Source organism: Schistocerca nitens, chromosome 1 (assembly GCF_023898315.1).
Source record: "Schistocerca nitens isolate TAMUIC-IGC-003100 chromosome 1, iqSchNite1.1, whole genome shotgun sequence".
Taxonomy (NCBI): domain Eukaryota; kingdom Metazoa; phylum Arthropoda; class Insecta; order Orthoptera; family Acrididae; genus Schistocerca; species Schistocerca nitens.
The window spans coordinates 1,173,988,470-1,174,011,488 of record NC_064614.1 but is presented as its reverse complement, the minus strand read 5'-3'; the positions used below and the strand labels follow the sequence as shown (position 1 = coordinate 1,174,011,488).

Genomic DNA, 23,019 nt, shown 5'->3' with positions numbered 1-23,019 from the left:
GTAGCGTCCTATGTGCGATCTGCTTTAGTACTCTTCCTAAAATTCTCCAATAAACTGAAGTCGACCATTCACCTTCCATACCACAGTTCTCACATGCACGTTCCATTTCGTATCGCTCTGCAACGTTACGCCCAAATATTTAAACGACGTGATTGTCTCACGTAAGACACTACTAATGCTGTATGCGAACATTACGGTTAATTTTTCCTACTCACCCGCATTAACTTACATTTTTCTACATTTAGAGCTAGATGACATTCATCACACCAACTATAAATTTTGTCTAACAAGGGGAGGCCGCCAATTGTGAAATTCAGATTCGATTCATACTGCGCATAATAAATGCTCATAGCCAGAGGTGTAATGTGGCAAAGCACCAAGACGCACTTCTCAGCCATTGTCGAGAAAATCGACAGTTAAAAGAAACCGCTGCGGTGAAATACTCTCTACGATTAATATTTTTCTACAGCATCGTGGCGCAGCGGTAAGCGCTCGGGATCGTAATCCGAAGGTCACCGGATCGAATCTCGTGCCATGCATTCTTTTTTTTTGTATTTGTTTTTTGTAATTCAAATGTGTATATACACACACACACACACACATATATATATATATATATATATATATATATATATATATATTGCAACAATTATGCATATAATAAGTTGTCGAAAGTCGTTTGTCGTGGAAAAACTGGCGACTTCGAACATCATGATGTTTTCCGCAAACAAAGTTGTATTTCATAAATGTTATTAATTGTCCTCATAATGTTAACCACGTATAGTTAACGGAAGACGTAGAAACGATATTCCGAAACGAATACATACAGCGTAAGTCAAACATTCGAATTAGAATAGAGACCCCACGAACAGAAATTTGCTGTGGCAGGTATGAAATATAAACTCCGTTACTCGCTCGTTACACTTGAAGGACAGGTTTTGAATGGGCCGAAACGAGCCGCCGCATAACAGCGTAGTTGCCTGCTAACTTCTCGAAAGAAGGTAGATGCGGTCCCTAGCGCAACTTATAACATCGTCGAAAATTGGTGCGGACGTGAGAGCTTTGGTACACCCTGTTAAACAAACGGAAAAATGGAGGCGGTACAATTGGAGAGCGATCTGCCTTCACCAACATGCATAAGCAATTAACTAATAGTATATATATATATATATATATATATATATATATATATATATATATATATTACAAAAAACTAATAATAAAAAAAATTGCATGGGGCGAGATCCGATCCCGCGACCTTTGGATTACGAACCCGAGCGCTTACCGCTGCGCCCAATACGCTGTAGATAATTATTAATCGTAGAGAGTATTTCACCGCAGCGGTTTCTTTTAACCGTCGATTTTCTCGACAACGGCTGAGAAGTGCATCTTGGTGCTTTGCCACATTACACCTCTGGCCATGAGCTTTTATTATGCGCAGTATGAATCGAATCTGAATTTCACAATTGGCGGCCTCCCCTTGTAAGTCATCTTGTATTCTCCTACAGCCACTCAACTTCGACACCTTACCATACAACACAACACGATCAGCATACAACCGCAGATTGCTGTCCATCCTATCCGCCAAATCATTTATGTGTATAGAGGAAAATAGCGGCCCTATCACACTTCCCTGGGGCATTCTTGACGATACCTTTGTGTCTCATGGAGGACAGCGTAATGGGTTCTGTAACTTAAGAAGTCTTCGAGCCACTCACATACCTGTGAACCTGACCCATGTGCGCCGGCCGGAGTGGCCGTGCGGTTCTAGGCGCTACAGTCTGGAGCCGAGCGCCCGCTCCCGTCGCAGGTTCGAATCCTGCCTCGGGCATGGATGTGTGTGATGTCCTTAGGTTAGTTAGGTTTAATTAGTTCTAAGTTCTAGGTGACTGGTGACCTCAGAAGTTAAGTCGCATAGTGTTCAGAGCCATTTTTTTGACCCATGTGCTCTTACGTTCTTTAACAGTCTGCAGTAAGGCATTGTATCAAATGCTTTCCTGAAACCTAGAAATATGGAATCTGCGTGTTGTCCGTCATACGTAGTTCGCAGTATATCCTTTGAGAAAAGGGCAAGCCGAGTTTAGCACGAACGGTGCTTTCTAAAACCGTGCTGATTGGTGGATATAAGCTTCTCGGTCTCAAGAAAATTTGTTATATTCGAAATCAGAATATGCCAAGGATTTTGGAGCAGACCGAGTTGAGGGATATTGGTCTGAAATTTTTCGGGCCGTTCTTTTGCTCTTCTTATGGCAGGTCAAGTAGACTTTTTAATGTTATACTGTGTGAAATCTTAATGGCATAAATTGTTACTGGGATATAACTCACAACAATACCCAGCACAGTATTAAGGTTTATATTCATGCTGTACAACATACACTACTGGCCATTAAAATTACTACACCACCAAGATGACGCGCTACAGACGCGAAATGTAACTGACAGGAAGAAGATGCTGTAATATGCAAATGATTAGCTTTTCAGGGCATTCACACAAGGTTGGCGCCGGCGGCGACACCTACAACGTGCTGGCAAGAGGGACGTTTCCAACCGATTTCTCATACACAAACAGCAGTTGACCGGCGTTGCCTGGTGAAACGTTGTTGTGATGCCTCGTGTAAGGAGGAGAAATGCGTACCATCACGTTTCCGACTTTTATAAAGGTCGGATTGTAGGCTATCGCGATTGCGGTTTATCGTATCGCGACATTGCTGCACGCGTTGGTCAAGATCCAATTACTGCTAGCAGAATATGGAATGGTGTGTTCAGGAGGGTAATACGGAACGCCGTGCTGGATCCCAACGGCCTCGTATCACTAGCAGTCGAGATGACAGGCCTCTTATCCGCACGACTGTAACGTATCGTGCAGCCACGTCTCGATCCCTGAGTCAACAGATGGGGACGTTTGCAAGACAACAATCATCTGCACGAACAGTTGGACGACGTTTGCAGCAGTAGGAACTATCAGCTCGGGGACCATGGGTGCGGTTACCCTTGACGCTGCATCACAGACAGGAGCGCCTGCGATGTACTCAACGACGAACCTGGGTGCACGAATGGCAAAACGTCATTTTTTTCGGATGAATCCAGGTTCTGTTTACAGCATCATGATGGTCGCATCCGTGTTTGGCGACATCGCGGTGAACGCACATTGGAAGCGTGTATTCGTCATCGCCGTACTGGCCTATCACCCGGAGTGATGGTATGGGGTGCCATTGGTTACACGTCTCGGTCACCTCTTGTTCGCATTGACGGCACTTTGAACAGTGGACGTTACATTTCAGATGTGTTACGACCTGTGGCTCTACCCTTCATTCAATCCCAGCGAAACCCTACATTTCAGCAGGATAATGCACGCCAGCATGTTGCAGGTCGTGTACGGGCCTTTCTGGATACAGAAAATGTTCGACTGTTGCCCTGGCAAGCACATTCTCCAGATCTCTCACCAACTGAAAACGTCTGGCCAATGGTGGCCGAGCAACAGGATCGTCACAATACGCCAGTCACTACTCTTGATGAACTGTGGTATCGTGTTGAAGCTGCATGGGCAGCTGTACCTGTACACGCCATCCAAGCTCGGTTTGACTCAATGCCCAGGCGTATCAAGGCCGTTATTACGGCCAGAGGTGGTTGTTCTGGGTACTGATTTCTCAGTATCTATGCACCCAAATTGCGTGAAAATGTAATAACATGTCAGTTATAGTATAACATATTTGTCCAATGAATACCCGTTTATCATCTTCATTTCTTCTTGGTGTAGCAATTTTAATGGCCAGTAGTGTATATCGTATTAATTTTATTCCACTGGCTAAAGGCGACGTAAGGCAAGAGGCAATGGGCGGAACGTCTGCTATCTATCCCCATGAACCGCCACATAGTCAGCAGTCAACATCAGTGCGTGGAATACACAGTTCCTGATCCATGCCATAGTCTTCATGTGTTTCACTTAATATTTATTACGTTACATGTTTCCCTCTATTCTGTTCTACTCTGTATTACGGAGTACGGTCCGAAGTTGACCTAAATCGGGTTGAAACCGGTCATCGCCTAAGAATGAAAGTGTTTCTATGCGAGAAGACCGTTGTTTATAACTAGTTCATTGCGATCGCTGCTGTTCCCAGTATGTTTACATATATTATCAGTGGTCGCTCACTTACTGATCGTTCACTGCCATGCCTGATGCACCCGGTACTTCACTTAGAGCACGCCCTAGATGAACTCCACCTTCAGATAGCAACTTCAACACACCATAGACAACGAAGGAGCTTACGTGCCCCCCCCCCTTTTTTTTCTTTTTTTTTGTTCGCTATTGCTCGTTGCATCTGCTCGGGGCGGACGTCGTAAGACATCCATTTATGTTCGTTGTTGATCGATTGACTCAGTTTTTTTATTACAGAGAGCACGTAACTCTCTGACCGAACACGCTGAGCTACCGTGCCGGCACCCCTAGTCACCATTGGGCACATCCAGAAGGCCTTCGGGTGACATATGGATGCCTAGATCGAACTTGGAACAGTATTAGTTAGTGGAGTGCGGCAGCTGACAAATTACGTATGAGGATAGCTCCCCAATTTTTGTCGTATGTTGGTAACGTCGTCGTTATGTTACACGTTGCTAGGTAATATTACGGTCGCGCCACGAGCGGTCCGGAGCCAGAAATGCTAGGGGCACGGTAAGAGGAAAGTGTCCTGTGCACATCCCCCACACCAGTAGTGAAATCCTAGCTGTAAACATCAGCCGTCTCATTAGTAATGTGGTAAGTGGGCCGGTACTGGTAGCACATTCCTAAAAGCTACTACGACTTCTACTGGCACGAGGATAGTACATGTAGCTGTCTAATTCTATGATCGAAATAGTATTACACACAGTTAAATGGAACATATGAGTAACAGTGTACCTGTCATTTATAGATAAGGAATACTGTTGCATTTTCAGATACTGTGGCAGGATTGTAAGAAACAATCTACCAAGACCTTTACGTTACAGCTTATCATCCGGAACAGTTTCCCATATTTATGCCTTCGCGTACTCTGTGTACCACTTGTTAATAATAGAACTCAGTAGTGTCCTGGACGGCAAGTATTCAGCACAGACAAGAATATCGCCAAGAGCCCCAGGGACGTGTGGTACGACTGCGCCCGTTGTCTATATACGCGGACCGGGTGAAAAGTAATGCCTCCGAATTTTTCGTCTGTTTGTAAGGGCTTTACGTGCGAATATCGTTGTTCACTCATGATTTCTCACTTGATTAGGTCGTTAGGTGTCTCAGAGCCTATGTCAGCGACGTCTAGTATTTATGTTCCACGTCTGTTTACAGAATTTGTTGTACAAGTTGCCCATTTACAGTTAAGTATATACAATAGTGTAAATGCACGGGGGCGTGCTAAAAAGTAGTGCCCCCGAGTTTTTTATGTGCAAACTCTTAAGGCTTATTAAATAAATAAAAAACTTCATTAACAGTCTCATTCTTATCCTTCATTTTAAAATTATTTCTCAACGTAGTCACCCTGGTGACGAACAGATTTCTCCCAACGGGGTAGCAGTTTGTTGCTACAGTCACTGTATAATGTCTGACTATTGACTGAGCCTCTGCTTGCACCGCTACATAACTGTAATCGAAAATGTTCTTTAAGTTTTGGAAACAGATGAAAATCTAATGGGACCAGTATGTAGGATGATCGTTGATAGTGAACCCGAGGGGTCGGATTGTTGCAGCATTCGTGTGTGGTGCGGCATTGTCATATTGAAGGAAAGAGTCCTCCTCCTTGTGTGGACGAAGTCTTTGAATTCGTGCTTTCAGTTTTCAAATGGCTCTAAACACTACGAGACTTAACATCTGAGGTCATCAGTCCCCTAGACTTAGAACTACTTGAACCTAACTAACCTAAGGACATCACACACATCCATGGCCGAGGCAGGATTCGAACCTGCGACCGTAGCAGCAGCGCGGTTCCGGACTGAAGCGCCTATAACCGCTCGGCCACCACGGCCGGCCTTTCAGTTTACCGAGGGTCTTGCAGTACCTTGCAGAATTCAAGGTGGTGCCTCCAGGCGTGAATTCTAAATGGACGACACCTTGAACAGCACAGGACGTAGTGAGCATGGCTTTGAACTTTTTTGGCGTCGGCGAACCTTTGATGCTATCTTGTTTTTTAGGTCAAAATGGCGAACCCAGTTTTTATCACCTGTCACAATGCTGTTAAGGATCCCATCTCCCTTCCGCTCAAGTCGGAAAAGAAATTTTTGACAGATGTCCAATGTCCTCTTTCATGTCAGAAGTAAGCAGTCGAGATACCCACGTGCGCACAATTTTCTGTACGGCAGTTCCCTAACGATGGTCTGTACACACTCTTGCGATATGCCACACGTATCCGAGAGCTGTGTCTGTATTATCTGCAGATTTTCTCTGCTGAGTTCATCAACCCGATTCCGATGAGTCTTATCAGTTACCGTACACGGTCGTTCACACCGAACTCTATCACACGTTGGTGTTATCACCACAGTCCCCTTCATTAAGAGAATGAACAACCAGCGTCGCACATGACTGAAGGGGATACAATCGTCGCCGTACACAGATTTCATTGTTCTGTGGATTTCAGTTGGAGGCACGTTTTCTGCGGTTAAATGGTTCAAATGGCTCTGAGCACTATGGGACCCAACTGCTGTGGTCATAAGTCCCCTAGAACTTAGAACTACTTAAACCTAACCAACCTAAGGACAGCACACAACACCCAGCCATCACGAGGCAGAGAAAATCCCTGACCCCGCCGGGAATCGAACCCGGGAACCCGGGCGTGGGAAGCGAGAACGCTACCGCACGACCACGAGATGCGGGCTTTCTGCGGTTAGAAACTACTTCTCACGCACCGACATAGGAAACATTAAACACCGCCATGTTACACGCTACAGTTCGGAGTCCTCTAGCGGCAGAGGGTGTAACTTGCGTCAGCGGAGCGGGAAAAGTTGACAGAGCAATGTGCGCGACGTGTGATAACTGATGTTAAGAACACAAATTTCGGAGGCATAACTTTTAAGCACAAACTCGTAACTTAGTTTAACAGCAGCAACAAGCCTAGTAAAAATATGCATAACATGTAATGGTTCAGCCTACATTGAAAACAGAATAAAAATTTCACATGTGTAACTTTTCAGTACGCCGTTGTAGATAAACTATGTGACTGATAGCGTGAGCAGCAATCTGCGAGTATTTGCTGATTACGCTATAGTGCATGGGAAGGGTCGTCGTCGAATGAATGTGGAAGGATGCAGGACGACTAGAATTTGTATTCTGCGTCATGGATGACAGTTTGCTGTAAATGTAGAAAAATTTAAGCTAATGCAGATGTAGGAAAACAGTATTGTGATGTGGTGCTTGAGACAGTCACACGGGTTAAATATCTAGACCTAACTTTGCAAAGCGATATGACATAGAACGAGGTTGTAAGTACGTTAACAGGGGAGGCTAATGATAGACTACGGTTCATTGGGCGAATTTTAGTAAAGTGTGGTTTATCTATGAAGGAATCCGCATATAGAACACCAGTGCGACCCATTTTTGTGTGCTGCTCGAGTGTTTGGGATCCCCACCAGGTCGGATTACAGGAAGACTTAGAAGCATTTCACAGGCATGTCCCAAGACGTGCCACCGGTAGGTATGATCAGCGCACCAGTGTTACTCTGAACATAAATGCGAATCCATGGAGGGAAGACGGCGTTCATTGGGAAAAGTTAGAGAACTGTCAGTTGAAGCTGGCTGCAGAACGATTCTACAACTGCGAACATACATTTTGGTTCAAAATGGTTCTGAGCACTATGGGACTCAACTGCTGAGGTCATAAGTCCCCTAGAACTTAGAACTACTTAAACCTAACTAACCTAAGGACTACACAAACATCCATGCCCGAGGCAGGATTCGAACCTGCGACCGTAGCGGTCGCGCGGTTCCAGACTGTAGCGCCAGAACCGCTCGGCCACCAGCGGCCGGCGAACATACATTTTGCTTACAGACCGTGAAGACTGGAGAAATCAGGGCTCGTACGGAATCATACAGATAGTCGTTTTTCCCTGTCTCCCATTCAGGAGAGGAACGGGAAAGGAAATGATTAGTAGTATTACAAAGTACACTTCGGTTCGTACCGTATGGGGCCTTGCACAGTATATATATGCAGAAGGAAGGAAAAAGATTGGGTTTAACGTGTTTTAGACGAAGAGATCATCAGAGAAGGAGAACAATCTCGGATTGGGGAAGAAAACTGGCCTTTCCTTTTCACGGGAACCATCCCAGTCACCTTAAACAGTTTAGGGAGGTAGCGGGAACCCCGAGTCTGGATGTTCCCTAATACTAGTCCAGGCTGCTAGCGCTGTACCACCTCGCTCAGTAAGGAAGGAGGTATGCATGCACATATGAAACTAACAAATTTACCAAATTTTTGCCTTCGCGTACTCTTTGAGTCAGCGCAGGATACAGCGGCCAATGTGCAGTGACAGTTTTTGTCCGAAGCGCGGGGCGAGCTCATTCGTTTGTTCGGAAGGGGAGGCCGACAAGTGTTTGCCACCTTCTAGCCGGTCGGCGGTGGCACGCCCTGCAATATTTCTCAAACGATTTTACAGAAACTATTCTGTAAAAAAACTGTAGCTTTACTTATAGCTTTATATGACAGGTTCATGATGATGTGCCCATCATTTCGTTAATGTTCATAGTTATTGTGATATTTACATGGAAGTATGACACTGCGCGAAATTCGGAAAAGCTTGTAATGGAAAATATAGGTCGCTATGATTTTGCGTTTGGTGCATATTACATATTATATTGCTACATATGAAATTTAGCTAAGAAATTCAATTTTTCTTTAGACTCGGGTAATGATGTCTATCTGTCACCAGTCTTGAGAAAATTGATCTGATCTAGCACACTCATTTGGGATAGCACCGTTACAGTGATAAAGCCAGAGTGGAATATCCACAACATTCTCCGTTTCAGATATTGAAATGAGTTATTCCACTAAATACAAACTTTTTCGGTGAAAGAATGCAATTTTGCTGGTGAAACGAGAAATGTTATAGGTTTTGGAACAACATAAGCGAAGACATTGCACGTTCTTTTGCACTGAGTTTTGTGTTAGCAAAAGAGCCAACACCGTGTTACGAGTGGAGGCCGAAATGCACGCGTTTTAGCTCACGCAGGCTGGCGTGAGGAGGGAAGAACTATACTGACGTGAGGTCTGGAACATGACAAGGAATGAGAATTCAGAAAGTGGACATAATTAGTTTGATACTTAACTTTAATCCATTAATGATGAACGTCGCTCTTGACGGTACATGATACACAATATTATCTGTTCAGAATTCATTCTTGAAGGTAGTAATTATAGTAACTGAATATGGCGCCTTGCTACGTCGTAGCAAATGACGTAGCTGAAGGCTACGCTAAACTGTCGTCTCTGCAAATGAGAGCGTATGTAGACAGTGAACCATCGCTAGCAAAGTCGGCTGTACAACTGGGGCGAGTGTTAGGGAGTCTCTCTAGACTAGACCTGCCGTGTGGCGGCGCTCGGTCTGCAATCACTGATAGTGGCGACACGCGGGTTCGAGGTATACTAACGGACCGCGGCCGATTTAAAGGCTACCACCTAGAAAGTGCGGTGTCTGGCGGTGACACCACACTGAGGATGTACTTTTTCATAAACGACTGACCTTACTTTTCCTCAGTTCTTCACTTAATAAATTTAATAAACCGCTGTTTCAGAATTCTCTCGCAGTTGTGTCTGCACATTATGTTAGTGATGTTAGACTGTGTAAACTCCACTGTGTTGTGGCAAAAGAACCAAAATTTAACATGGCAATCAGACAAATATGTAGGTTTTTCTCAAAATTCGCCCGCGGCTCCCCGCGTGAGAGGTTCGAGTCCTCCCTCGGGCATGGGTATGTGTGTGTTGTCCTTAGTTTAAGTTAGATTAAGTAGGGTGTAAGCCTAGGGACCGATGACCTCAGCAGTTTGATCCCATGGGAACTTACCACAAATTTCAATTTCAAGTTTCAAAATTCGTCACTCATGACGCTGCTGGGAAAGTTACATATGGTTAACAAGTCTGGCGAAAATAAATCGTTGCATTTTCGGCGGAATTCTCTTTAGATACTAACCAGGCAGAGGTGACAGATTTTTTTGAATGGTCACCATGCTAGTGTGGGCGTGGAGGGGCTCCTCCTAATATTTACAAAAAAATGTGAGCATAGGCTTCAGTTTAGACCGGCACTTCCCCTCCAGCGCTCCGCATTTCCCCTACAGCATCTGCCCCTAACCCTCCCTGCGCCTGCCCTGCCGTCCGTACATCTACCGGCCACGGTATTCTGCACAGACACTATCACTCGGTTACTGTCTGATTATATTCTATTCTGGTGGAAATGAAAAGGGTTACACCTTGAACGCCTTAGCTGTACACTACCATACTGATACTCCAATACTTCCATGCCTGTGGGACATGTTGATTAAACTCCATCTTTATGCCAGCTTATTTTCAGTATTAAAAAAAAATCAAGAGTGCTGTTTGCTTCCAAGCCATAACGGATACAAGTGTGTATTCATACTTGTGGGAGTCAAACCTCGTACTGATGATGATTTAAATCAGTTCTAAACAAAGTAAATGTTTAATGATCTGATATCAATTACTTAATATGTATAATGTGACAAATTTCTTCACAAAATTTGATTAATACTGGTACTTCATGTTGTAATGTAATCTCTTCGCCGGCCGGAATGGCCGAGCGGTTCTAGGCGCTACAGGCTGGAGCCGCATGACCGCTACGGTAGCAGGTTCGAATCCTGCCTCGGGCATGGATGTGTGTGATGTCCTTAGGTTAGTTAGGTTTAAGAAGTTCTAAGTTCTAGGCGACTGATGACCACAGATGTTAAGTCCCATAGTGCTCAGAGCCATTTGAACCATTTTTGTAATCTCTTCCATTTCTGTTACAGTATGGTGTTAATGATGGACTACACCTCTGTTTCATTTCTATCCTCTGACACCACAATAACACACCATGAATGTGTTATGTTGCACTTTGGTTCAATTGTGATGTCACTGTGTATTCCGAGTAGTGTGTGGTTCGATACAATTATCCACTGTTTTGTAAACTTTTGTGTCTTTGCATACACCATTTCCTATGAGTCTACTGTGTTAACCTAATCATGGATTTCACCCTTTGCTGATCGGTATTATTCTCTACAGTTTCTTTTCTGCCACTACAGCTATCCTCCAAGGGTTGTATTTCTCGTTGTGAAACACACCAGACATGGGTTCCATCGAAATCGGAGCTCATTTGCAATCAAGCTGGTGCATCACACGGAGTGTACTTCCCAACTTGTGGCAGCAGTTCTCTCTGATGGCAGTTCAGCTGTATCTGGCTCTCAAATTTCGGAAGTTTACGAAAATGAATGTACATAAAACTGCTGCGTTAGCTCTGAAAAGGCACAAGTACTCCCTTGTCGCTACGCTAGCCATGTTTCTCTCCCTGTAATACAAAGATATCCATGAATATGATATAAGACAAAAGAAAACTTCCATATTCAGTAAGTAGGGACGTCAGCTTTTAATACTTCAGACACAAATAGTGCAGTACAATTTAACAATAGGCTTCCACAGAAGATAAAAGTAAAAATGATGAAATAATTTTTAAGTCGAACACAGGGGCCATTCTTATTGGATCACTTCTACTATTCACGAAAAGAATTTAATGAAGGAATGATGTAGACCACAAACGGGAAGATTTTTAGATTAATAGATAAATACTGAATTGCGATCCAGTTAGACAGTGTTGTACAAAGCAATCTTGCGATAAGTTGATATGTTTTCCCTGGCATGCTCACAAAATCGAACACAATCTCTCCTAAGAGTGAGACGATGAAAAAAATATTTGGAGATAGCATAATGCGAACTAACAACATTTGACTTCACAACTCTGGCCTACTGTGCCACAGATGATGTATTTTTCTTTCTTTTCCTTTTTTCTGAAACTAATCTTTTTATCGTACTCAAATACAATGAATTACAACGTTTTACAAATGCTGATGAGTATAGCAAGGACGTAATTTACTGTGTAAAACCCATCAAAAATGTGATTTAAGAGACTGCAGTTCAATTGCAAACGATGTAATACAACGTGGCGCCTTACAAGTTCTGCTTGTGATGTAGAACGCGATCTTGCAGTTCATTGGCCACGTTTCTCTCGAAAAATCTAGCTTGTCGGATTCAGTCTTCTATGCTTCGAATGCTATGCAACGAGAAACGCCGCGTGACGTCACACAACTCGACCAACTTCTCGTCACGAACGTTTTTACGTGCCGTGTGAGGAGGAAAACTTCAAATTGAGTTTTTAGGATACTTGTGTAAAATGTGCTAAGGTGAACTGTGAGTTAGAGTTCCATGTTTCTCCTTCTTAAATGGCGTCGTGTGTCACCACATCCAGTAAGGCTGAAAAGTTCTGGCTTTTCAGTATAAAATCTGCTTTCCTGAGTGTTGTATTTTTTAATTGTACTTCAAAAAGAATCCCGTTACGGTATTCATAACATGGAGCAGAATTAAATTCCTTAGATATAAATTGCAATTTAGTTCCGACGCAGATTTTAATCTGCCTCTGCGCTCTTCACATCTACCCATTCTCGAGTATTCAATATCCAGGGTGCGTCAAAAAAATGTATACGCACTTTGAAGCGTTATAGAAAATTTGCTTGCCGTTCTACAATGTTAAATTTCTGGAAATGGAAAGCTTAAAGTCCAATTGGAAAAATAAATGTACTTTGCAAATGTGATTAATGTTCCAACTGGTGGCCTTCAGCATCAGTACATTTCTGAATACGAGTCACCACTGATTCCGTACATCGTACCAAAGTGCCCAATGAGATTTCCGCGGACACCGCCTGAATCTCATTCCAAAGTGTGTCCAGGTTACGTGGTTTACGTTTGTACACCTTATCTTTTACTGTGCCCCATAAGAAGAAATCCAGCGGCGTGAGGTCTGGAGAGCGTGTAGGAAACTCGATCGGTCCTCTGCCTCCTATCCACTGGCCTGGTACATTGTGATCCAGGTGTGCTCGTACGTCCCTATGATAGTGCGGCGGGGCGCCATCTTGTTGGAAATAAAACTCAACATTACCATATTATGCACGAATGGCAGGGAATATGGAGTCAGCAAGCATTGTTAGGTACGTTTCTCTAGTAACAGTACCTTCAAAGCGGAAAGGCCCAATGAGTCCCCTTGCGGACAAACCACACCACACATTTACACCAGGCAAATTCACAGCCTTTTCAACTGTAATGTGAGGATTATCTTCAGCCCAGTACACACAATTGTGCCTATTGACAGTTCCATTGAGTTTGAATTGGGCTTCATCCGACCAAATTATGCTAACCATAAATCCCGGTTCACGTCTCACCATCTCCTGAACCCATGCACAAAATTCTAACCTTCGATCTGGATCGTCGTCACTTAGCTCTTGCACCAGCCTTGGAATGCACACACGAAACTTGCCTTTCTTCAGAATGCGTAGCACACTACTAGCAATTACGCTACTCTCACGTGCCGCTTGCCTAGAAGATTTTTGAGGCGAACGCTGAAACAGTTCCAAGACCGCAGTTGTGGAATCATCACTTGTAGCTGTACGAGGTCGCCCTGATCGACCTTTATGCACATCACACACTGTTCCATGAATTCTGAATTTGTCTCGTAGACGTGTAATTGTTAACCTTGAGGGTGGTTCTGTACCATACTCACTTCTCCACTGTCTTCGAACCGCAGCTACATTCTCAAACTTTCAGTACCACTTAATTATCTGCTTCCGTTCTTGAAAGCTCAAATGCACGTCCGCCATGTTGCAGTTACTTCCTTGCCACTGCTGCCACCTGCTGAAGAAACATTACATTACTTTCTCACAGATATTTAACATTATAGAACGGGAAATAAATTGTGCGTGACAGTTCAAAGTGTGTGTACATTTTTTTGACGCATCTTGCCTAGTGGTCAGACACGATGTTTTTGTGTTTTCAGTTGCTGATGTATTCGTACTGCCAAACGTTACTATCACCTGCAAAGTGTACCCAATTGCCCTTCGATTGCAATATCTGGTGCTTCAAAATTATTTTGCTAACATCCATTGCGACGGATATAACCAAGTAGGGGCTACGAGACAATTTCAGTTCCTTCTCATTTGCTCTTTTGTTCATCTGCAATATTCTTGCACTTTTCACCATGCCTCTTTTTCCTCTTTCTTCAGACCACTTTACACTTAGTTACTTTACAGCTTCTGTCATGGTATCCTTCTGAATTTAACACTAACCTTCTGAAAGTATCCCTTTATGCTGCTGCTTTTGTACTTATGTTGTGTATTTCTAAATCGTACTTGATTTCACAGACACGCCTTGTTAATTTGTTTTCCCAAAGATGCTTAAAGATTTTTTCGGTCATTCATCCTTTATAAATGTCCAAAAAATCAGTCTTTTCTTATTGTTTATATTTTTTCCCATTCTGATATACTTGCCCTTTATTTCTTAATTCCCAGGATTCTTCGCTCCATGTTGAACCTTAAAGTTATCCCCATGATTCTAAAGTAGTTATGGAAGTGTGTCAGCCCGCATCTCGTGGTCGTGCGGTAGCGTTCTCGCTTCCCACGCCCAGGTTCCCGGGTTCGATTCCCGGCGGGGTCAGGGATTTTCTCTGCCTCGTGATGGCTGGGTGTTGTGTGAAGTCCTTAGGTTAGTTAGGTTTAAGTAGTTCTAAGTTCTAGGGGACTGATGACCATAGATGTTAAGTCCCATAGTGCTCAGAGCCATTTGAACCATATACACTCCTGGAAATGGAAAAAAGAACACATTGACACCGGTGTGTCAGACCCACCACACTTGCTCCGGACACTGCGAGAGGGCTGTACAAGCAATGATCACACGCACGGCACAGCGGACACACCAGGAACCGCGGTGTTGGCCGTCGAATGGCGCTAGCTGCGCAGCATTTGTGCACCGCCGCCGTCAGTGTCAGCCAGTTTGCCGTGGCATACGGAGCTCCATCGCAGTCTTTAACACTGGTAGCATGCCGCGACAGCGTGGACGTGAACCGTATGTGCAGTTGACGGACTTTGAGCGAGGGCGTATAGTGGGCATGCGGGAGGCCGGGTGGACGTACCGCCGAATTGCTCAACACGTGGGGCGTGAGGTCTCCACAGTACATCGATGTTGTCGCCAGTGGTCGGCGGAAGGTGCACGTGCCCGTCGACCTGGGACCGGACCGCAGCGACGCACGGATGCACGCCAAGACCGTAGGATCCTACGCAGTGCCGTAGGGGACCGCACCGCCACTTCCCAGCAAATTAGGGACACTGTTGCTCCTGGGGTATCGGCGAGGACCATTCGCAACCGTCTCCATGAAGCTGGGCTACGGTCCCGCACACCGTTAGGCCGTCTTCCGCTCACGCCCCAACATCGTGCAGCCCGCCTCCAGTGGTGTCGCGACAGGCGTGAATGGAGGGACGAATGGAGACGTGTCGTCTTCAGCGATGAGAGTCGCTTCTGCCTTGGTGCCAATGATGGTCGTATGCGTGTTTGGCGCCGTGCAGGTGAGCGCCACAATCAGGACTGCATACGTCCGAGGCACACAGGGCCAACACCCGGCATCATGGTGTGGGGAGCGATCTCCTACACTGGCCGTACACCACTGGTGATCGTCGAGGGGACACTGAATAGTGCACGGTACATCCAAACCGTCATCGAACCCATCGTTCTACCATTCCTAGACCGGCAAGGGAACTTGCTGTTCCAACAGGACAATGCACGTCCGCATGTATCCCGTGCCACCCAACGTGCTCTAGAAGGTGTAAGTCAACTACCCTGGCCAGCACGATCTCCGGATCTGTCCCCGATTGAGCATGTTTGGGACTGGATGAAGCGTCGTCTCACGCGGTCTGAACGTCCAGCACGAACGCTGGTCCAACTGAGGCGCCAGGTGGAAATGGCATGGCAAGCCGTTCCACAGGACTACATCCAGCATCTCTACGATCGTCTCCATGGGAGAATAGCAGCCTGCATTGCTGCGAAAGGTGGATATACACTGTACTAGTGCCGACATTGTGCATGCTCTGTTGCCTGTGTCTATGTGCCTGTGGTTCTGTCAGTGTGATCATGTGATGTATCTGACCTCAGGAATGTGTCAATAAAGTTTCCCCTTCCTGGGACAATGAATTCACGGTGTTCTTATTTCAATTTCCAGGAGTGTATATTATCGGATTTCGCATAAGACCGGGTAGTGTAATGTTGATTGTTTTTACCTTTTGTGTTTCAGAAGTGTGGTATTGTGGCGGTAGCATCAGCAACCACATCAGCCTTCAGCCGCGTCTGAGGCGCCTGCGTCACACGTAAGTATGTTTTGCTGCTACGCAGTTCAGCAGTATATTCTGTTTGGTACTTATTATGTGCTGCATTGTACTCATTGATGAGATTTGTTGTTTCTGCGTTTTTATGATCTAATAGCAGCGACTGCCGGAACGCGCCATACGGAAACTGTAATAATAGTTTCTAATTTTTTTGTGTGTCATCAGTCTTATGACTGGTTTGATGCGGCCAGTGTGTCACTTTTAGTAACATAATACTAAATTTGTATATTGTTAACTAATATTCTTCTGTTAGAACACAACAAACACAACTTCTAATTCAGGCAAAATACTAGTGGGTATCTGTCTTGGCTGAAACTTAAGTCCAATACGCAGTACAGTCACTCTCCAGAGCGAAGTCCATTACTGACCTTGCTGAGCTATTGTGGCTGTGGCAGCTCCTTACAAAGACTGCAGACTGCCGACTCAAGACTGCCACTAACTCACTGGGCCGAAAGTTAAACAACCACTTGGATTGACGCTGGGAATCTGCACGATTTCTTGTGACTGGCGAGCGATATCATGTGTTTGCTCATTGACTTCTCAGGCAGAGAGATGTCATCCCTCTATATCTACATCTACATACATACTCCGCAATCTACCATACGGTGCGTGGCCCTGTTCCACTCCCAAACGGAACGAGGGAAAAATGACCGCCTATATGCCTCTGTACGAGCCCTAATCTCTCTTTTCTTATCTTTTTGGTCTTTGCGCGAAATGTAAGTTGGCGGCAGTAAAATTGTACTTCAGTCAACCTCAAATGCTGATTCTCTAAATTTCCTCAGTAGCTATTCACGAAAAGACCGCCTCCTTTCCTCTAGAGACTCCCACCCGAGTTCCTGAAGCATTTCCGTAACACTCGCGTGGTGATCAAACCTTCCAGTAACAAATCTAGCAGCCCGCCTCTGAATTGCTTCTATGTCCTCCCTCAATCCGACCTGATAGGGATCCAAAACGCTCGAGCAGTATTCAAGAATAGGTCGTATTAGTGTTTTATAAGCGGTCTCCTTTACAGATGAACCACATCTTCCCAAAATTCTACCAATGAGCCGAAGACGACTATTCGCCTTCCCCACAACTGCCATTACATGCTTGTCCCACTTCATATCGCTCTGCAATGTTACGCCCAAATATTTAATCGACGTGACTGTGTCAAGCGCTACACTACTAATGGAGTATTCAAACATTACAGGATTCTTTTTCCTATTGATCTGCATTAATTTACATTTATCTATATTTAGAATTAGTTGCCATTCTTTATACCAATCACAAATCCTGTCCAAGTCATCTTGTATCCTCCTACAGTCACTCAACGACGACACCTTTCCGTACACCACAGCATCATCAGCAAACAGCCGCACATTGCTATCCACCCTATCCAAAAGATCATTTATGTAGATAGAAAACAACAGCGGATGTACCACACTTCCCTGGGGCACTCCCTCTGCTCGATTGGTGGACGTGACGAAGATATGGGAAGTAATGCAGCTGCTGCTAATGGTCTCAGTGAAAGACCACCGAAGTACTCGCTGCTCTTGCATCATTTGATGTAGGCCATACTTGCACGCCACCTGCAGCACAAGGGCGCACTACGTGCCAAAGGTCGTGGCATAGGATACAAAAAAGTATTCGTACACTTTGTGAACAAACAGAAACAAACAATGCTATACACTAAACTCTCATTAGTGCGGCCCTCAATAATGCGGCACAAAAATGCTGTTAGTTAATTACAATGTTCAGCGTTTCTGTACTCTTTGAAATTGCGGCCTTCCTTACGGATCATTATCATGGCTTCTAAAGGGAAACACGTTATGCTAGACCTCAAGCAGAAACTCGATATTAGAAACAAACTGAACTGAGGTTCTTTGCAGAAAACAAATGTTGCTGGGAACAATGTTGAACAAGCAACTATTTATGACTAAACTTCTGCAGAAAAGAGGTAATCATAAGCTCACAGGGAAGTTGCGATGGAACTGATGAAGAAGGCGACATAGGAGGAGAGAACATGAGGATATCTCAAACCGCTGGTGCTGGAGCTGGAGACGTCTTCCTGGAGTACATTATGCAGCAGTCAGAAACATGGCAGGACCTATGAAATGCTTGTAAAGCCATCGTGTAATGAAGTATGCTACCGTCGCATATCATCATGGTGACAACTAAAAATGTCGCGTTATACTAATACGCATGTACACACTCGAGGACTAAGTTTTCCGTAAAAATGAATGTATCTTTTGATCTGATATAGTATAATACCTATGTGTTTATACTGAATCTTAGACACTCCCAACAATCCGGCACTTCTGCTTATCCGACACCCATATGTGCGAGGAATGGCCGGTTTAGCAAGAATCGAGTGTAGTATTTAAAGCTGTCAAGAGAATAAATTAGTGATTATGTCCCAAAGCACTACATAAATAAAATTCTAAATTTTTCAACAAGAACGTCAAACGCATAGAAAGTAATCCAAGAAACTGATTCCATGCCTTAATTTTTTTTAAAAAATCCCCTAATAAAACTGATTTTTTACTTGACAAAAGAGAAAAAGCGTACGGCACCAGGATAAGCCCAACTGCGCCTAATTCTGGATCAAAACTACATATATGATAATCATTACACACTAAAGAACTCAAACGACCTGATACAGCAAACTAACGATGTTCACATTGCAGACAATACAAATTTTATTTCCTTACATGTAATCAACGATTGTATGCTAATGTACCAGTTAATGAAACGATTAAAATTGTTGAGCATAGCCCTCATGATGTTTCTCTCTAATGTATGTAATTTGTGTAATTTATAATTCAGTGCTACTCATTAATTGCATAGAGGTATTATAGTTTCACTACTCTGTTTTAATGCTTTATTTTTTCATTTCTTGATACGTAATTGATTGATAATCTTTTTTGTTGCTCGATATGCCCTTTCCATTTATGTGTCATTAAGTTTCCTTTAACTTACATCTATGGTAACAAACTTTTTGTTAACAGATTACCGGTTTCGGTCTATAATGACAATCATCAGATCTGCAGCAAAAAAAGGAGAAAAAACATAAATACACCCGCAGATTGTCTACAGCTTAAAAACAATAAATAGACCATAATGAAAAGTACTGCTGACATATATATGCATTTGTCCGCCTTAAGTATGAAGAGGCATACCTGTTTTATAAAAACAAAGTCCTAATGTACTGCAGCCATAGTGGCATGGTCAAATGTTAAATGCAAAATCAGCACCAGCATCGTCTAATATATATAAATAACACCATGTTGTTAGTAGCACTACTGTTCAAAACAAGCTGCCGTATAGTAGCCACAAGATGTTTGTGTTGTAAGTTCACCAGATGTCGCTACTATCGGCATACACTAGTTTTCAATAATTAATTGAACAGCGTAAAATAAAAGGGGAAACAATAGTTGAAGTCTGAAATGATGTTATTTTTATATATTTGACGATGCTGATGCTGACTTTGCATTTAACATTTGACGATGCCACTATGGCTGCAGCACATTAGGACTTTGTTTTTATAAAACAGGTATACCTCTTCATACTTAAAGCGCACAAATGCATATATACACTCCTGGAAATGGAAATAAGAACACCGTGAATTCATTGTCCCAGGAAGGGGAAACTTTATTGACACATTCCTGGGGTCAGATACATCACATGATCACACTGACAGAACCACAGGCACATAGACACAGGCAACAGAGCATGCACAATGTCGGCACTAGTACAGTGTATATCCACCTTTCGCAGCAATGCAGGCTGCTATTCTCCCATGGAGACGATCGTAGAGATGCTGGATGTAGTCCTGTGGAACGGCTTGCCATGCCATTTCCACCTGGCGCCTCAGTTGGACCAGCGTTCGTGCTGGACGTGCAGACCGCGTGAGACGACGCTTCATCCAGTCCCAAACATGCTCAATCGGGGACAGATCCGGAGATCTTGCTGGCCAGGGTAGTTGACTTACACCTTCTAGAGCACGTTGGGTGGCACGGGATACATGCGGACGTGCATTGTCCTGTTGGAACAGCAAGTTCCCTTGCCGGTCTAGGAATCGTAGAACGATGGGTTCGATGACGGTTTGGATGTACCGTGCACTATTCAGTGTCCCCTCGACGATCACCAGTGGTGTACGGCCAGTGTAGGAGATCGCTCCCCACACCATGATGCCGGGTGTTGGCCCTGTGTGCCTCGGTCGTATGCAGTCCTGATTGTGGCGCTCACCTGCACGGCGCCAAACACGCATACGACCATCATTGGCACCAAGGCAGAAGCGACTCTCATCGCTGAAGACGACACGTCTCCATTCGTCCCTCCATTCACGCCTGTCGCGACACCACTGGAGGCGGGCTGCACGATGTTGGGGCGTGAGCGGAAGACGGCCTAACGGTGTGCGGGACCGTAGCCCAGCTTCATGGAGACGGTTGCGAATGGTCCTCGCCGATACCCCAGGAGCAACAGTGTCCCTAATTTGCTGGGAAGTGGCGGTGCGGTCCCCTACGGCACTGCGTAGGATCCTACGGTCTTGGCGTGCATCCGTGCGTCGCTGCGGTCCGGTCCCAGGTCGACGGGCACGTGCACCTTCTGCCGACCACTGGCGACAACATCGATGTACTGTGGAGACCTCACGCCCCACGTGTTGAGCAATTCGGCGGTACGTCCACCCGGCCTCCCGCATGACCACTATACGCCCTCGCTCAAAGTCCGTCAACTGCACATACGGTTCACGTCCACGCTGTCGCGGCATGCTACCAGTGTTAAAGACTGCGATGGAGCTCCGTATGCCACGGCAAACTGGCTGACACTGACGGCGGCGGTGCACAAATGCTGCGCAGCTAGCGCCATTCGACGGCCAACACCGCGGTTCCTGGTGTGTCCGCTGTGCCGTGCGTGTGATCATTGCTTGTACAGCCCTCTCGCAGTGTCCGGAGCACGTATGGTGGGTCTGACACACCGGTATCAATGTGTTCTTTTTTCCATTTCCAGGAGTGTATATGTCAGTAGTACTTTTCATTATGGTCTATTTATTGTTTTTAAGCTGTAGACAATCTGCGAGTGTATTTATGTTTTTTCTCATTTTTTGCTGCAGATCTGATGGTCATTATAGACTGAAACCGGTAATCTGTTAACAAAAAGTTTGTGCCCATAAACGTAAATTGTAATTTTTAAGAGGCACGACAAATGATACCATGCATGCTGAAAAGAGGACTTGGCAATAAGCAGTGGATATTTCCACCTATTCCAGTGAGCAGCGGCTAGATAACAGCGGGAAAGATGTCTGGTTATATGCAGCCGATGTCGGGGATTGTCATTGAATCAGGGACGGGCAGTGTAGCTTTTACTGGGAATTCGGTAAAGTACTGTAAGCTTTCTGTGCAGGAGAGTCGATCCAAGATCTAATGCAGGGGATTTAAATTCTCCACAGCGCTCCGCTCCGCAAATGGATCTCTTTTTGTTGCCTGCAATCTGGTCAGGGATTATTCAGCAAGTCCCGGCTTTGCAGGGATTCTCAGTTTTTCTCTTGTTAACTTGCAGCTAAGGCGGTTAAAAACACGCACGCTGGAGGCAGGATTGGATTCTCGACTGCAGCTGCGCTGTTTCTACGAAGCTAGAAGCCTTCCCAGAGTTAAGATATCTGCCGCGGCGGTAGCTGCCGTGTTACGTTCACCTGGTGACCTCATACACCAGCGTGCACACCACGCGCTACTGGGCGTTCCAGCACTCTTACTTGTGTTAGTGATGCACGGTGTTTGTTGTACAGCAATGATGGTTAATATATCCGAAACAGATTGCGAACCGCTAATCGATCGCTTCTGATAAAAACTGCTTTGTTCATCATAATCTAAATTCTACGTAATAAAAGTTGGTTCTGAAGTAATGGAAGACACTTTTGGCTACTACACCAGATTGCTTGAAATCATCCTTTTACTTGGACCCTATATTTACATCATCGGCTTCCTTCGTGTGGTTCAAGTTTTCCTATATGGTGTCTCATCTAGAAATTACCCACAGCTTTACCAACTTGTTTGGAAGTTAGAAACAATTGTTACCCGCCGTGACATGATACTTTAGTAGGGGATGGCTGCCATCAGCTAATCCTGCAGGGCCTGATGTGATAAAACAGGGCATTCTTAATTTTGAAACATTTTTTTTAGGAAAGCGTTTATAAGAAATTGATGCGTTTTCGTCGAAGAATTGGATCAAAATACCTTGCTTCTGACAACTAGTTTAATTTAAAACGGGACTTTTTACTTATTAATTTGATGTAATGTAAAAATTTAATTTATTAATTAAAAATTAATTAAAATATCAGTAACTTTCACAATATCCTCCCTAGACAAAATCCGAATACAGTTTTTGTTTTACTCTGATAAGATTGAGTAGTTTCATGCATATCATTTATATTTTGGGATTTTTTTGTTTTTTCTATTTTTAGCTTTTTCCAGCCTATTCAACCAGGTTCAGTCAAAACATTACAAACGCAATTGTGCCTGCTAGTTTCTGAGATTCCGAATGTAACACTGGGCTATCTGCATTACACCATCCAGTCGCGTTAACGTGCAATAACCACTTACAGACGGCAGTGGAAATACTAGCAGTAGAGGGGT

General features: G+C 44.5%; 1 protein-coding gene across 8 annotated transcripts in view; it reads left to right on the top strand.

Moving 5' to 3' along the window:
- Positions 1–23,019, top strand: part of LOC126200108 (protein-tyrosine sulfotransferase-like) — a 971,294-nt gene that overhangs the window by 130,560 nt on the left and 817,715 nt on the right. For 5 of the 8 annotated variants that reach the window (XM_049936683.1, XM_049936685.1, XM_049936680.1 and 2 more), the window contains exon 2: positions 16,318–16,390. The exons of the other annotated variants lie outside the window; for them this stretch is intronic. The gene's annotated coding sequence lies outside the window, so the exon portion shown is untranslated. The remainder of the gene's footprint in view (positions 1–16,317; positions 16,391–23,019) is intronic. 8 annotated transcript variants of the gene reach the window in all.